Source organism: Anomalospiza imberbis, chromosome 13 (assembly GCF_031753505.1).
Source record: "Anomalospiza imberbis isolate Cuckoo-Finch-1a 21T00152 chromosome 13, ASM3175350v1, whole genome shotgun sequence".
Classification (NCBI taxonomy): Eukaryota; Metazoa; Chordata; class Aves; order Passeriformes; family Viduidae; genus Anomalospiza; species Anomalospiza imberbis.
The window spans coordinates 15691655-15703081 of NC_089693.1; the positions used below are offsets into that span (position 1 = coordinate 15691655).

The 11427-nt window shown below is 39.3% G+C and overlaps 1 long non-coding RNA gene across 1 annotated transcript; it reads right to left on the bottom strand.

Annotated features, from left to right (window-relative positions):
• Positions 1 to 341: 341 nt before the first annotated feature.
• Positions 342 to 4401, bottom strand: LOC137482049 (uncharacterized). The gene is made up of 2 exons (XR_011003853.1): positions 4297 to 4401; positions 342 to 2175 (listed from the first exon to the last, which is right to left on the bottom strand). It is a non-coding gene; the product is annotated as an uncharacterized lncRNA (long non-coding RNA).
• Positions 4402 to 11427: the final 7026 nt, after the last annotated feature.

The window sequence follows — 11427 nt, forward strand, 5'->3', positions numbered from 1 at the left end:
GAAGAGGATGCCACTCCTCAAAGAGCTGTGCGAGTTAAATGAATAGAAATCCCAAAGTATTTATCTTACTCCTCCCTCTTTGACAAAAAGCTTGATATGGATATCTTCTTTCAAATTACTTAGGGTGAGTTAGAGTCATAGAATAGTTTGGGTTAGAAAGGACATTCACAGATCTAGCCCAACACCCCTCCAAGTGAACTGGGTTATTTTCTACCAGATCAGGTTGCTCAGAGCCCCATCCAACTTGACCTTGAATGTTTCCAGGAATGGGGCATCTACCACCTCTCTGGTGAATGTGCTCTGGTTCTTTACCACCCTCATCATAAAGAACTTCTTGCACATATCAGATCTGAATCAATCCTCTTTTAGTTTAAAACTATTATGCTTACTAAACTTTAAATTGGGAAAAAATAATTTCCACTATAAAAATAATTCCTAAGTTCAATCTAAAACTGCTAGTTGTTCATCACTGTCATTAATGTATCTGTCAATAGCTAAGAAAATACTGTCCTAATAAAACAGTAGGCTGCAATCAGCTATCAGTGTAATTCAGTAACTTGGCAAAAGGCAAGTGAAAGACGTTTGTTAACTCACATATTTTTACAAGTTACAGACCCATGGCAGCAATCCCACAACAAGGATATTAACTGGAATAAAGTTATAAAACAGTTTATGGAAGCAAAAAATACACACAATTATGTTTTATTAACCAATCTTAACCTTAGACATTTCAGTGCTCATATTCAAATGGCCCTGTTGAGCTTTCCCCAGAGCTGGCTTTGTTCCTTCTCTAAGTCCAGTGGACTTGTGCCAGGAATGATTGGAAGTAGAAGGATAGTCAAAACAATTGAAAATTTGAAATGTGAAATAAGTCTACTACCAATTGCCTCTGTTGGTTGCCATGAAGGGAGGGGGCAAAAAGAAAAATGTTGTCACAATCTTCCAAGTTCCATAAAGACGTATCCGTGAGTTCTCAGTTTGTTGCAAAACTTCTGCAAAAGCATCAGGTTTGGGTTTTTTAAAAACCCTTTAAGGGATTAAAAGACATGTATTGGTATCATATGTCAGTTCCATACTGACTAAACATAAATTCATTGTATATGTTATAGAGATGCTGGAATTCCTATCAGGTTTTAGGACACTGTATGTGCATGTAAATATATGTACACTATATATAAATATATAAATATACACACACACACACAAAGACACAAAGAGATTATCAGTATTGTCCCATGTCAGCAACTGGCCACAGTGCCTGACTGGAAAAACTATCACTTCCAAAAGAAACCAGTACTGGGCAATGGAACACAATGGGATCACCTCACTACAGCTGCACAGCTCATCTGTTTTTTTGGGTTTTCTCCTTTTGGGAAGGCTACTGTGGGGCATTCATGGATTTCTGACACATCAGTTTCTATCCTGAACTTTCTTATACTTCTATTACATCCTGAATGATTTTCTTTCAAGAAATCTTGTTGATCATAGAATCACAGAATGTTTAAATGTTGGGAGGGACCACAGTGGGTTATCTGGTCCAACCTCCCTGTTCAAGCTGGATCATCCCAAAGCACATGGCACAGGCTTGTGTCCAGAGGGTTCTGGATTATCTCCCATGAGAGAGACTCCACGCCCTCTCTGGGCAGCCTGTTCCAGTGCTCAGTCACTGCACAGTGAAGAAATTCTTCCTCATGTTGAGGTGGAACTTCCTGTGCATCAGTCCCTTCATCACCTATGTGCTCCCCCTGGACCCCTCCAGGAGCTCCATTGTGTCTCTGTCCTGAGGAGCCCAGAACTGGGCACATCACTCCAGGGTGGGCTCACCAGAGCTGAGATGAGGGGCAGGATCACCTCCCTGTCCTGCTGGCACTGCTCTTCCTGATGCCCCCAGGATCCCATTGGCCTCCTTGGCCCACAGGGCACTGCTGGCTCAGGGACAGCTCATTTTCCACCTGGAGCCCTGGGTCCTTCTCCGCAGAGTTGCCTCCCTGCAGACTGGCCCCAGCCTGTGCTGGTGCCTGGGGTTGTTCCTCCCCAGGTGCAGGACCCTGCGCTTGCCCTGGCTGAACTTCAGCCACTGTGCCCATCTCTCCAGCCTGGCCAGGTCCCTCCCAAGGCTGCACAGCTCTCTGGGGGATCAGCTGCTCCTCCCAGCGTTGTGTTGTCAGTGAACTCCTGAAAACATACAGAGAGATTATATAAAATTAGGAAAATGTATTCCTCTAGTATGTTGACCACTTTAAAATTAAATTTGGTGATATGATAGTTTCCAAAATTCTTTATTCATTACAGATATGAACCGCAAGTCTTAACCTTTTTCTTTTTTTTAAACATAAAGTTTGAAAACTATTTAGTGATACAATTTATTGATACATCTGTAGACAATGTCTCTTTTCCAACTGAATGCCATTTCTTTGGCAGATAAAAACAGATAACACCAGATAAAAACTATTCACACCAGATAAAAACTATTAGCAGGAAAAATAAAGTACATTAAACACTTTTTTATTTCCCCTGGCCAGAGGTTCTTTACCAGGAAAGATGCTCTAATTCTCACCTACCTCAAAATTAGCAATGCATCCTACAAAACCTCTACATGTAAAGAAAACTGTTAACCCAGGAGGCATAAATCAGATTTATTGCAAGAAAGAAGAAACCCTGTTTCTCCGTCAAATTCCATTTTTCTCTAACAGTCTCTCAGTTGTCAGTTTGATAATGGCTGCTTGATTCTGCAGTCACTTAACTGGGGAACTTCCAAGCCACATTATGTTCATCTGATGATAGAATTTATCTCCTCAGGCAACAAATTTGGGGACCAGAATTTATCCACCAAGAGATTTAATTCCACTGAAGGGTAAATTAAGGTGGACTTGTAATGTCTTTGTTTATCCTAAAAAATTAAATATATTGAAAGAAGATGAAAGCATATTTAATTTAAAAGAAAAGGCCATTATATAAACAGCAGCAGATCTCATCCAGAATATGTCACATAAATATCATACTATCAAACAAGAAATGTAAATTATCATACATACTCTATAATTGAAAAGTGTATTATACATTAGTGAAGTCACCCATTTATCTAATCATAATCAGTTCCAATAAAATCTCATTTAGGAAAGTTGAATGTAGTTCAGGGTGGATGGTTATGAGGATATCAGTCATGTGAGTATGCACCGAAACAGCTTTGAAAGATAGTTCGTATACACAGAAATCCAATTATTACCTACCTCATCTGAAAGAACTTTCTCTGATAAGGGCTAAAATTGTGGCATTCAAAATTACCCCAAAAGTAAAGCCAATGTACTGACTAATGGCTTCAAATGTTTTTAAAAAATCTTTACTCCAACAAGACATTTGCAAGAAGTCAATACAGGAATGACATGGTGGTTTAATGTAGGAGAGGCTTTAAAAGCAGAGAAAAAAACTTATATGTCATTTAAAAGTTCTGATGATTTACAACCGATTGGATTCAAACCTCCTGTGACTGGTTACAAATCCAACCTTTCAGCAGTAGAAGTTCTAATTTATCAAACATCTGCAAGTCTGTTGCAAAGGGTGCTCAAGTGCAACAATTTTCTATCACTGCTGCTCTTCTGCTGTAGCATTTTAGGTTAAAAAAGCCTCCAGACAGGAGAAATAAGTGGTTTTATTGAGCTTGTTGACATAAAACCAACAAAACAGACTAATTTTGCTATTCATAAATTGCAAATGAATTATGGAAACATTTGCTATCTTGATTTCAATAGCAATGCTAGTGACTTAATCCAGCAGTAAGGTAATCTGAATAGAATGTATGTCATGACTGCAGCAGAAGAAGCAGTTCATGGTGAATATGTAATTTGGTACCACGAGCCTCTTCTGAAGTTAGCATTAATGTTTATTTTATTCTGTTTCTCCACTTGTTGTGCAAAGCTACTCATCTAATTACTTACATTAATTTATCCTAACCTATGGATTATTTATTATACACCTATCACTCTTCCAACATTGCTGCTTCAGCTATACTGATATTATCTCTTCTACATAGTCCAAAAGTTAAACTTTCTAAAGAGCTCGTCCCCACTCCATTGCAAATAATCACAAATGTACAAATGGATGGCAATATTTACATGCAGATATATTCAAACCATTTGTGAACGGGCCAACAGCATTAGAGAGTTACAACCAAAATATCTACATGCTTTTTGTTGAAATGGGTTACAATAAGATAGATAACAAACTTGAGAAAAAGAATATCCATATATCCTCTTAAACGTTTTTGGTACTTACTATGTTCCAGGTATCAGTACTCACCTATATCCATCAAATACTGCAATTCCACCATATTTCTTATATTGCAATTTGCTTGTTTCTTCACAAAATCCAGTGGATTCTGAAAAAGGGGCTTCTTCAGAAACCCATGGGGAGGAAAAAGCTATTTTAACTACCCTGTTTTTGCAGCTGTAGCTAGCCCTGATTTGCTTGGCTAGATGTGCAACCATACATACATGCAATTTATCCAATAATTTAGAACAGACTAGTGCACTTAGAACATAACCATGATGCTCCACAGGAGTGATCAGGATACCTTATTCCCATTTCTATGTTCTGTTGCAATATTTAAAAGTAGGAGAGAGCTAAGTTACAAGCTTACAGTCTGTTTTTATAAGAGAATTACCAAGGAGTTTTCAATCACATGTAGATGGAAACCAGACTGAGCACTATACTTGCAAACACTTCCTGTTTAAATTGACTCGACTAGGTATCGGCCATCTCCCACCTCTCTGCACCTCTTCAATTTGATGAAATGTGGACACCTCCAAAGCTTCCTATGCAGCTCTGTAAGAAGCCACTGTGGTATTACTCATTTCCATTTCAAAGCAGGCTTGTCTGTGGCTCAACTGACCTCATCCAGATTATCTGCTGTGCTCACTCTCCAGCTTTGAGACAATCTACATTGTGTGACACTTCTGGGGTTGTCCTTTGTAGTCACTCTGTGATCAAACCCAAGTGAAGCTGAGAAATGCTCTGTGCCTTCATATATCTCACTTCAGAGATCCATCATTCACTTCTCTCCCCATAATCCTGCTGTCCTACCTGCTGTTTTCTTCTCAAACTGTAGGAACACAGACCATGGGTGGAGGAATGACATGCCCAGCATTTACCAATGCTGCCTACAAACCCTCTGAATGAGCAAGAGCCCGGGGCTGAGCATATGGAGCTGCTGGAGTGAGCCCAGGGAAGTAAGGTGCCCTCAGATGACACATACACCTGGGAAGATGAGTCTTTCTCAGCTCCACTGCATTTAAACATCTCACCCACAATCGCATAATTCTAATCACAAAACACAGCACGAAAAGGAGATCTAGCTCATCTCTCCAGAAGAAGATTACTGTTCCAGAAAGGCCAAATAGGACAAATAACTAGATGGATTCCCAACACGAATTTAAGAGAAGGTCCAATACTGCAAGCACAAAGGTTTTATAGCTGAAAAACTATGTCTAGTGAGATTCAGGAGGTGACAAGGTGCAGGAGAAATGCTACACTCAATACTCTGTACCTAGAATTTAATTCCATTCTCCAACTGTCCCAGCTGCTTTAAGAGATCACCTTCACCTCAGCCTGTAAAAAATAGTGTTATTAATATACTGGTATGAGGACCAACTCCTGTAACAATATTTTTTAAATCCACTGTTTAATATTTTGGTATTGATCCTGGAAGATTAAGCTTGACAAAGAGTATGAAAAGCCTCACTTGAAGATCTTGTTCACTTTGAGAACTCTAACACTCATTGCCTAGAGAACTTATTTTTTTGCAGTCCCAACAAAATGTGTGAACTTTAAAGTATTTCATTTAAGAAAAATAAATCTACAGTAGGAAAAAAAAATCTGTAAAGTTATGCAGAAAGCTAAAACCTGCTTACTTTTCTCCTTCCCAGTTTATACCATCTAGCTTAAACCAGCAGTGAATTATTTTGAAATATGCTGGGCTTTAGCCAGCAGTTTAAATGAATATATGTAATTTAGTTCATATTTTCAGGCCTCTTTATTAAATACCTCCCAGTTCCATCTTGCCTAATATTTGATCCAGCAAGTTTAATGACCATTCCTTCATTAAACATTACAAGCTTTTTAAGACCTTGACAGTGCTGCATTTCATCCTATAACCTAGTGCTGCTACAAAGTCAACATTGTGTGCCAAGTTAATCCCTCGTGTCCACTAATTATGTCCAGTGCTGCAGGTTCTTGGGTGAGCCTGAATCAGTGGGGAAGTGCAGGATTTCCAGGCCAATGGATTTGGCACTTCAGCTATATCTCATGTCTTGACACTAGATGTCAGCGAAGGGTAATTGTTGTCTCAATTTAGAGGCCAGCCTAGGTAGCTGCTAGCAACCTCTGTTAATGTTTTATAGCAAAGGTGAAGTATAGCTTAATACAAGCATCTGACATATATTACAATAAAAAAGGATATAGTTGTCTAGTGTTTTTAAAGTCACTCATAAAAGATGAATAATGATGCAGTTTAAAGCTAAAAGACAGCTGCCAAGCTGAATGGCCATGATGGATGTCTAAACACCCAGTGTAGAGAAAACCTGTTCCCTAGAGACCACCATCCAAAAAATTAATTACTACGATTCAGCATCTTTAAATGTGCCACTTAATATACTGCCACCATAATTAAATTTCCAGCCCTGTGACCTTGAGACCATTTCCTGAGATAATAAATGAGATCAAGGTTTAATCAATGCAGATGCAAGTAGAAACTGTCCGAGGAAGCACAAAACCATCACAATGTAGTCAAGGTCAGGAAAGAAAAACCAAGTGAAGCTGTGAGTCAACACTAATTGCTTTCTTATGATAAAAGATGTTTATTTTAATTTCCTTTATTTGCAAACAGTTCCATTGTGTGCTCTCTGACAGCAGCTTTTAAACTCTAGCCACAGATGAAGTCAGTAGAGGGCATATTTGTCTCCTTGTAGATAAGCACTTTCTGTAGCAAGTGAAGCCATGTTTGGTTGCACACTGAGATCTGATAACCAAGCTCATCACATATCAAACAATACAGAGAATAGAAACAACTGACTGCCTCAGGTACACTCCTTTCTCTCCAGTACAAGAAACCAAACAAAAAAGAAGAGACTTTGGATAGTGATATGGAGATGTGAGGGCTATTTTATGTCCTTTTGAAGTCAGAATGACACAAAGGGGTATGGTCTGACTTCTACTCTTGGACTGTACTAAAATGCAAAATCAGATGCCATATATACATGTACAAGGTGTCTGATAAATACAGAAATAGCTGTGTGTTTATATATAAAATCACACACCACCTAGTAGAGGACCTATTATTTTGACAGAGGTAAATATTATTTGGGCTGTTATCCACTTAATGAGTTGAAGTGAAAGTCTCTGCAGCTGAGCCAAGTCTCCTTAATTGTATGCTCTTAGAGAAATTAGAAGCAGCTGATGATGGGGCAGGGCATACACTAAACAAAAATATTGAAACTTCTTGAGACAGCCTTGTTTAGAGGTAGCCTTTCTTTTATTCCAACAAGTCTAGAGTAGAAAAAAGTTTGTGTTCTGACATCTAAACCCTCAGAACCTGAAAAAACATAAAAGTCATCAGTAAGAGAGAAGAGACTGTGAAACAATGCAGACCATATATCTTTAAATAATAGTACTTAGACATATTGTTTTGTAAAATAGGTATTAAACAACAATATCAATCTTGTCAACATTAAATAGATTCAATTATGACCACTGTAAATTCCAAGGTGAAACTGTATCTGATATAAGAGAAATAACCTTTATAAATACCTCAAACAAATCAGGGGGCCTGGTGTAATATACAGAACCCCAGTAGCGACAGGGAGCTCTGAATTTAGTCCATAGTGAGGCCAATGTACAAAAATTTGTACCAAAACAAGAGGACAAAACAAGACAGTCCAATAAACAAGAAGGATTAGAGAGCTCCAGTCCCAGAGGAGCTCTGCAGACATGGGGACAGGGGAAGTAATGGGCTGCTGCAGTGCAGCGTTGACTTCCCAGAATGGTTCCAGGGATAACTCCTCAGGCCCTGTTCCCCGAGCACACGAGTCACAGCACTGTGCCATGCACACATCCAGCTGTCATGGGGCTCCTGTGAGTGCAGCTGTTCAAGGGGACATCCTGAAGGTGCACTGAGGGTCATTAAAACAGTTATCTTCTGGTCAAAACCTACCAACTGCCCTTGAGAGAGGGAAAGTATTGGTAAAACGCTGTCATGTCTACAAAGTGATGCAACTAAATCACCTTGAGGACTCAATTCAGCCATAGCTCTAAAAGATAAGTAGTAGTAGCCTAGAAAAACAAACAAATCAACCAAACCCCCAAGGTATTACTGTCTCAGAACAAGGTTTTCTGGGGGATGGAGATAGACAGTAGAATTTGACTTGACTAAGGCTGAGACAGTACTGTACTGAAAAAATAAATCCAACATTTGTTGAAACTTGCATTTGTTTCATCTTCAGTTGAATGCTGTTAAATTTGGATTCAAAATATCTGCTGAAGTTAACACTTTCAAAATCTCTATGGACTTTTGTCTACATTCCTGTGTTGGTAGGTCAGCTGGGAAATGCCCTCTCCCCGACTTGAAACTTCCTCCTGTCATTCTGTAAGTACCAGCAAGACCTCTAGAGAATGAAAGTAAGGAGAAACAAAGCCTTAACTCTTAAATGACAGGCTGGTGCTGTAAATAATGCACTGTTCTAACACCGTTCCCAGGAAGTCTCATTGCATGACAAACAGTCTGCCAACACTGGCAGTTCCCATCTTTTCTTATTGAAAGATCTATTTAGATGCATCAAGACAACCTGAAGGCTACTTCTGGTAAGAACAATGGGCAGTTTTAAAGGAGAACAGGCAACATTTCAATTACAAATTTCTGTTTTATTTTTAGCCTAATTTGGTCTCTTTGTGATAAACAAGATGTTTTACATATGCCTAGTAGTAATAATTGATAGTTCATGCTTCTGTGTGTTATACTTGTTAAAATATTTGCATTTAAAAGCAAAGTTGGATTTCTAGCTCTAGGCTATGTATGTGTCTTTCCTAAGGAGTCTCAACTAGAAGAAACATTTTGAATTATAATTGTTTTCCAAATATCAAATTGAGAGAGACAGAACACTGTTAACCCTTCACTTAGATCACTTATCTATGTGAAAACCAAATGTAATTTAGGAAAGTTGAGTAGAGACCTAGTAGATATTCTGGAATCACTTGACTCTCCCTGTATTCAGTCACAAAGATTAGACAGCTGTGTACAGATTACTTAGGCTGTCAAGGGTTGGAAGATCAGGCCCCAGGTAATTACAGCATTAAAACATATGTACTTTATGAGGAGATCAGTTTTATAGTTAAAAGCTTTATAGCCTGATTCAGAGAAGCAAATTACTTGAAACTTTATAGAAAGTAGTAATAGATGATGAAAGAAGAGATCCAATGTTCAAAACAGCTGCTGAACTACCCACACAAGCTTTCATTACCTCCAAAGAGCTGTGTTTTATGGAATTCTTCCCGTGTTGGACTTAGGGTGCTTTACGTTTTATGCATGACAGAAATATGAAATACAGGAATGCAAATCCATTGTTTTTAACTGAGGCATCTGTAAGAAAGGATGTAACATTTGAACAAGATTTGCGCAAGTGACTTGTTACTTTGGGATATGCATGGGGAAACATTAAGAGTACTCCTCAAGAGGCTGAGGAGACAGACATCTGCCTCTGCTGCTCCTTCTCCTCAGGGAGACCACTCCTCAAACTCTTCTCCCCTGCTCCAGCACAGGGTCCCTCCCCTAGAACACAGTCCTGCACAAACTTCTCCAACATGAGTCCAATCCCAAGGCTGCAGATCTTCACATCCTGCTCCAGTGTGGGTCCCCACAGGTTCCCAAGTTCTGTGACCAAACCTGCTCCAGCATGGGCTCTTCTCCATAGGTCCTGATTTCCCATGGAGTCACGACCTCCTTCAGGCATCCTGCTCTGATGTGGTTTCCCTCCAGGGGCTGCAGGTGGATCTCTGCTCCACCATGGACTTCAGTGGGCTGCAGGAAAATCTGCTCTGGTGGCTCGAGCACCTCCTCTCTCCCCTTCTCCACTGAACTTGGTGTCACCAGAGTTTCTCTCATGTATTCTCACTCATCTCCCCAGCTGCAATGGCTGTTGTGCAGGTTTTCCTCCACTTCTGGAATAAATTCTATCCCATCCACTGTTGCTGATGGGCTCAGCCCTGGTCAGCAGCAGCTCCATCCTAGAGCTGGCTGGCATTGGCTCTATCAGACACGGGGGAAACTTCTGGCACCTTCTCACAGACGCCACTCCTGGAGCCTCCCACCACCAAAGCCTTGTCACAGAAACCAAATCTGTTGCTAAACCTGACAGAACTCTGCAGCTGCAGTACAGCTGGCCCTCCCTCTTCTCTCCCATACTTATGCAATTCTTTCAATAGATTTTGTGCCAAATCACACCTATTTTAATCTTTCCTGTTTATTTGCTCTTGCTCAGTAGAAAATAATCTAGAAAAAACATTAAAAATGTGTCTAGAAAAAGAAATGAGAATGAATTAACAACTTGACAGTGGCAAGTTGTGAAGTACTTTCTTCTGTAGATACAGAAAATCATATTATTTTGTAAGATCATTTTGAGCTATACCAGTTAAAAAAATAGTGTAGATTAAATCATTTGCAGTGTTATTCTTTGGTCAAGCAAAAGGACATCAGTGTATATATATCAGGCACTATATCCAGCTGAGGGCCCTGCCCACAGTGTCCCAATCAAAAAAAATGAAGTTTTAATTAGCTTTGAAATACTTAACTGTCCTTGACAAATATGGGCACCAACTTGTTTTTCTGGAATAAGAGACTTTTTATTAATAGATTCCTGTTTCACGTCCTCCACTGAAGATGAGAGAACTAAGTGCTTACAGTGAAACAGTAGGGAGGCTTATTAAATCAATACACATCTGTTAGATAATGGGCTCTAAGTCAAGAATGTTATTCTGAAAACCTCTCAGCAAAATGCTGCTTGTTTGGCACTGTTTTCTTACAGCTATTCCCTCGTTGAAGAATCCCCTCCAGAGCTGACCATCTATTTTGTAGCGTTCAGTTCCTAACAAGCGTGTCCAAACATCTCTGCCAAATGGAAAGGATTCTCCAAAAATGTCAGACAATATTCTCAATTATGCCAGCAAGTGACAGCAACAGGCTGTGAAGTTTAAATCTCTTCATCCTACAACAGAAGGTTAAGGCCTTAAGAACACCATGTAAAACCAAAAAAAAAACACTATACCAGTTGCAACATACAGTGAACAATTTGTAATGACATCTTGAAATACGACAAAAATTAGACACATATATATCATTACACAAATATAAAATAGAATTAAACTGTATTAACTGTATAGAATTAA